Here is a 5,578-nt window from a genome sequence, read left to right as displayed (position 1 = left end):
AATTTATCGACCTTATCGCGCTGCACGATTGACCGCATCGAGATAAAAAAACACAATTTTTTCAAGGAAATCATTTTTGCTGTCACTTTCAATTTATTAATCACATTCGCGTTTTATTCTTCCAACGTATACACAAAAAGAGATGCTAAAAACTGTGTTACGCGTATCAGAGATGTTTGTGATTAAACGATTGGTGTGACATATTTGTATTTTGTGCCGCCAGTTTCAAGTCGAGGTATACAAGTATTATGAGATGATGTTTGTTATGGTTAGTGGATGTGGCTGGTTAAACGAACTTGTTACTGCCTGTCGCTTGTAGTATTTTAGTTGTTTTAAAAGAACCAGGTTACGCTGAGAATGTAACTGCTGACAGTAGGGGTATACTTCGTAGCCCTGCATTCTGATTTGCAGAGTAAAGGTAAGTAATCAATAATTGGACGCATATTTACTTTATGAACACGTACATACTTTTAAGTCACGCGCTTGGCAAAATATCCCGCGACACACTAAAGGCTTCACGCATTGCTTTCTTGACTGCCAAACATTTTTCATTCAGCAACGCTTTTATCCATATCCCTGTGCTTTGTTTTACATCTGTTACACAGTAGTCTCTGTTTCTTTAGAAGTTTCTTTAAAGTGAGTGTATTCCATTTAGGATATTTTCCATTATGAGCTCTTCTACTGGATACATATCTATCCAGTGCATGGTCAACTATAGTTTTAATTTCTGCAGTAATTCCTGTACATGCTCTTGTCCTGAGCAAAAAGTTTAAAGTTCCTCATTGGTGTGTGACACTATTGTGTCACTGTCTAGTTTGCTGAACATATAAATCTTTCTGCTTGTTTTAGTTGCATTTTGTGTTTTAATATGCATTGTTGCTATAGCTATGTCGTCGTAACTGATACCAGTTTCAATGTGGATATCCACAAAGAGGTCAGGTCTGTTTGTTGCCATTAAACCTATTTCCATCATGAGTAGTTTTCCAAACTATTTGTTCAGGGTAGTTGTCAGAGAAGGCCTTTATTAATGTTTCACATGTCTATCACTAACAAAACTATAATTATTCAAACTGATTGTTTGATGATTAAAGTCTCTTCCAATGATAGGGAATTTAAGTACAAGTGAACTGACATTTTCTCTAAAGTCTTCGTTTTCAACAGGAGGAAAATCAGGTGGCTGATAGAAGGACTCTGTCATAACTTTTTGCCCACCCCTGGTATTGAGTCTTGCCTAAACAGTCTCACTTGTGGCTTCAATTTTTGTCTTGGTGGATATGAATTTCTTGCCTCCTGTGAGAAAAATGCCACCTCCATTTCTCATTTTACTATCCATTCAGAATAGCTTAAATTTTCCACATAGATCTCGCTATTTTTAGTGTCACTTTTTTCAGCTTTCTGTGCCTAATATCATGTGAACTTCAGTGCTTTTTAGAGGCACCTCAAACTCTAGGACTATGTTGCGAATGATTCAGCAATTATCATCTAGAATTTTTGTATGCTCATGTGCGGGAGGCATTTCTTTGGATCTTATACTGATATTTATGGGTTTCCTACAGCTATCGTTAACTGTATTGGGTTGAGAGTTGCCTATTGTAAAATGTCATTCTTTGCAGACCATACACAGTCAGTTACTTGCGTAGCTGCCTTGATGTGTAGTGCACATGTTACTTATTTGATCCAAGAGTGACCTTGGAGCGTAGATGTCAGGCATTATTTGTTCCAATGTGCACAACAATCTGTAGTTGGTTGCACACTGTTGAAACACAGTCATGACAAAAACATATTAGATACAGTGGCAACAAATACAATACAGAGCAGATTACAAATGCTAATGTACTTACCTACAACACATGGGGGAAGAACGATATATGCAAAGCAGATCCCACCGATAGGCAAAGCTTTAAAGAGAAGGTCTGACTAGAAACCTGCACCATAATGTAGATGACACTAACTTTCCAAAGAAACTTAAAGACTATGTTACTGAAAAGGAATTTTACAGTGTTAAAGAGTACTTGCTAACATAAATTTGTGTATGTTGTTCTTTATAATCAATGATGATAGAGAGTGTAATCAGAATGGTTGCTCCTTAAGATATAACTGTCAATGAGTGTTTTCTGTTTTTGATGAGTTCTATTTTACATACACTTTTACTGTATATAGTGTAATCCTACAGGATCAAATAAAGTTCAGTTTGGTTTAACCTAACCTCTACAGTAAAGATGTCAGCTATAACTGACCAAGAGACAGTAGCAACAATGATTACCAAAGTACAAAGGGCAACTAAAGAAGTAGGAAGACCTAAATATTCAGTAAATTGCGTGAAATTGTTTTGTTTCATATCTCGTGGAATAAGTCGAAAGATTTAGCACTTGGTAGGATCATGTAGAGGAACTGTAGCTCTAGTTTAGAAAAATAGAGAACCAAGCACTGGATAGATATGTACCTAGTGGAACAATTCATAATGGAATATACCCTCCATTGTATGCATCTACATCTGTCTTTATAGTTTGCAAAACACTGTGAAGTGAATGGCAGAGGGTAGCCCTCACTGTACCATTTATTAGGGTTTTTTCCCATTCCATTCCCATATGGAGCACAGGAAGAGTGTTTGTTTAAATATTGTTTACATGCCTATGTGTGTGTGTGTGTGTGTGTGTGTGTGTGTGTGTGTGCCGCAATTAATCTGCTTCTCTTCACGATCCTTATGAGAACAATATATATAGTGTTTTGTAGTATTTTCCTAGAGATATCATTTAAAGCCAGTTCTTGAAGCTTTGTAAGGAAGCTTTCTCAGCATAGTTTGCATATATCGTCAACAATCTGCCAGTTCAGTTTCATCAGCATTTCTATGACACTCTTCCTGGGTAAAACAAATCTCTGACCGTTTGTACTGCCCTCCCCGATATCGTCTGTTAGTTTTGTAAAGAAACTATAGACAAGTAGTTTATATGCAGAATGAAATGTCAAGATGGGAGTATGTGAATCCTTTGATGACTATAACAGAATCTTATGAAAAGGCCTCATAAAACCCAGATAATTCTGGTTATATGCAAAGGCTACCAGTAGCATGAAAGTCCATGCTCAGACACTAATGTGTGATACAGGAGCCCAGATAGAGGCTAGCATGAGGCAGAAGGAAATATTAGACTCCATTTTCAGATATTCGATTATGAAGGTAGATCGAAGAGTACTATCCAAGTTTAATTCTCACACCATTGAAAAGGTGAGTTATATACTGATATTAGCGCTGTGGCACTAAGAAGCAACTGAAATTGTTAAAACTGAATCAGATTCTACACAGAATTTTCCATCTGGACTAGTCCGTTTTTTTTTAAATCTCAGTATGCTACAGATATCTTGAATCAGAAGCTGGACTCATTTTTTGAAAGCTCTTACAGGCCTCACCATAAACAAAATGGGTAGCGTAAGTGGCCCACAATACTTCTGCCAAACACCTATTGACATCATCTGTTGTAGAGTTTGAAACATATTCTGAACTCATACGTAATAAGGAATTTTGAACAGAACTACCTACATCATGTCAACCAGCATGGATTCCAGATACGTAAGTCATGCAAAACCTAACTTGCTGTTTTCACATGGCACCTTAAAAGCCATGGTAAAAGCAATAGGTGGAAGCAGTATTCCTTGAATTCTGAAAATCTTTTGGTTCAGTATCACCCAAAGCTTATGAACAAAAATACTGCCTGTGAGCTGTCAAATTAAATTTGTGCCTGGGTTGAGGGTTCCATGATAAAGAAGATGCAGCATGTTGTTTTGGATGAATAGTTTTCAACAGATGCAGAAGTACTGTAAGGCATGGGTCCAGGAAAGTATATCGTGAGATCTTTTACTGTTTGTGTTTTGTGATAATCTAGCAGAGAATAGTAATAGTAATCTCAGACATTTGACAGATCATACAGGTATTTGTAATGAAATACTGCTACTGTTTGAAAAAGTTGCCAAAATCTTCTCATAAGTTTTCAGAGCAGTGCTAAGATTGAAAATTTGTTTAAATGTTCATAAATGTAAAATTGTGCACTTACCACAAGCAAAAATGAAGTATCATATCGAAAAATTCTATAAAATCAATGAGTCACGGTTAGAATCAGTTAACTAATTCAAATATTTGAGTGTGGGAAATAAAATGTGATGATCATGTAGACTCAGTCGTAAGTGAAGTGTATGACAGGCCTTGATTCATTGGTTGCATACTGAAAAAATAGTCAGTCTTCAGAAGAGATTTCTTACGAACTTACTCTTCTTGGAATATTCTTGAAGTATAGGAGATGCATACTACACATGGTAAATGATGGAACACTGAATGACACAAAGTAGGGCACTGTTGTTTTTTTTTTTTTAAAAAAAAAAAAAAGACCTTGAACTGGCAAATGGTTGCAGATAAACGTCAGTTATCCCATAAGAGTCTATTTAACATGTTTCAGGGGCCAGTATTAAGTGAGGAATCAAGGAATACTTTACAGCCCCCTGCAAATTACAACTGCTAGGACAATGAAAATAAGATCAGGTCAATTACAATGCACACAGAGGTATTTTGGCAGTCATTCCTATCCTGCTCCATAATGAAAGTACAGATTCCATCATTAGCTTTTGTCTCAACAGTCTCTCTTGCTCACCCGTGTGTGTGTGTGTGTGTGTGTGTGTGTGTGTGTGTGTGTGTGTGTGTGTGTATTTTTTTGTCACTGGTCCTTCAAATTGCTTATGATTCTGTGTCGCTTAATAATGTATTGCCGCATTTTATTGCTACTGAGTCTGACTCAACTACGATCCTTACAAACATGAACTTAAAGTTGTCGTAGCAGATTTATCTGTAGTGTAGCCCAAGCTCTATTTCTGCTACATATTTAGTGCACTTTTTATTTTAAATAGCTGAAACTGCCAGGTGAATTCACAAAATGTATATTACACAACAGACAAGTCTCTGACAATTTTTATGCATATAATGAACATATGTTATAAATCAACTATGAGAAATGTGAGGAAAGGGGGCATTACATAGCTCTTATGAGGAGAACCTTGAAGCCTAAAGACAGACCACATAGCACTTGTTTTGTTTGATCATGAACTCTTCTGCACATGTAATATTTGGCCTTTAATATTGGCTCAAAGGAACCATTTGAGGATCACTTCTTGCAGTCAGAGGGAGATAGTTGGAGGGGAAATGATTCTCATGCTGCAGTGTTTCATAAGTAGGTTTACATTATGTGCTGATGTATTAGAACTTAAAACACAGGAAAGACATTCTAGACAATCCAACTCCCCTGTGCAAGAAGCCAACTGCCTCCACAGAAAGGAAAACCTCTGTATCAAGAAGGTATGAGGCAGCGTGATGTCCTGTGTGGAGCATACATACCACTTCTCATTTCCCCCTGCAGGTACGGGTGCTAGAATAGGCCCTCCATTTTTCAAAATTTTCCCAAAGAGTGAGCCAATTGGGGAAGGGTGCCTTAGGTGGTGCATAGTGTCCATCTTGTGCTGAGACCTCTCGCATCCTTCGTCGACGTGGATCTGTACTTCCGCTTCTTCTCCAGCTGTTGGACGAGGTCACCCTACTAGG

At 37.4% G+C, this 5,578-nt stretch overlaps 1 protein-coding gene across 4 annotated transcripts in view; it reads left to right on the top strand.

The window, feature by feature from the left end:
* Nucleotides 1-33: 33 nt before the first annotated feature.
* The window catches only part of LOC124615314 (TBC1 domain family member 31), a 282,280-nt gene continuing 276,735 nt past the window's right edge, over nt 34-5,578 (top strand). Inside the window, exon 1 of one of the 4 annotated variants that reach the window (XM_047143110.1) lies at nt 34-418. The gene's annotated coding sequence lies outside the window, so the exon portion shown is untranslated. The remainder of the gene's footprint in view (nt 419-5,578) is intronic. The other 3 variants (XM_047143109.1, XM_047143107.1, XM_047143108.1) reach the window with 3 other exon arrangements.

Source organism: Schistocerca americana, chromosome 5 (assembly GCF_021461395.2).
Source record: "Schistocerca americana isolate TAMUIC-IGC-003095 chromosome 5, iqSchAmer2.1, whole genome shotgun sequence".
NCBI lineage: Eukaryota > Metazoa > Arthropoda > Insecta > Orthoptera > Acrididae > Schistocerca > Schistocerca americana.
The sequence above is the reverse complement of the archived record's forward strand: the minus strand, read 5'-3'. Positions and strand labels throughout refer to the sequence as shown.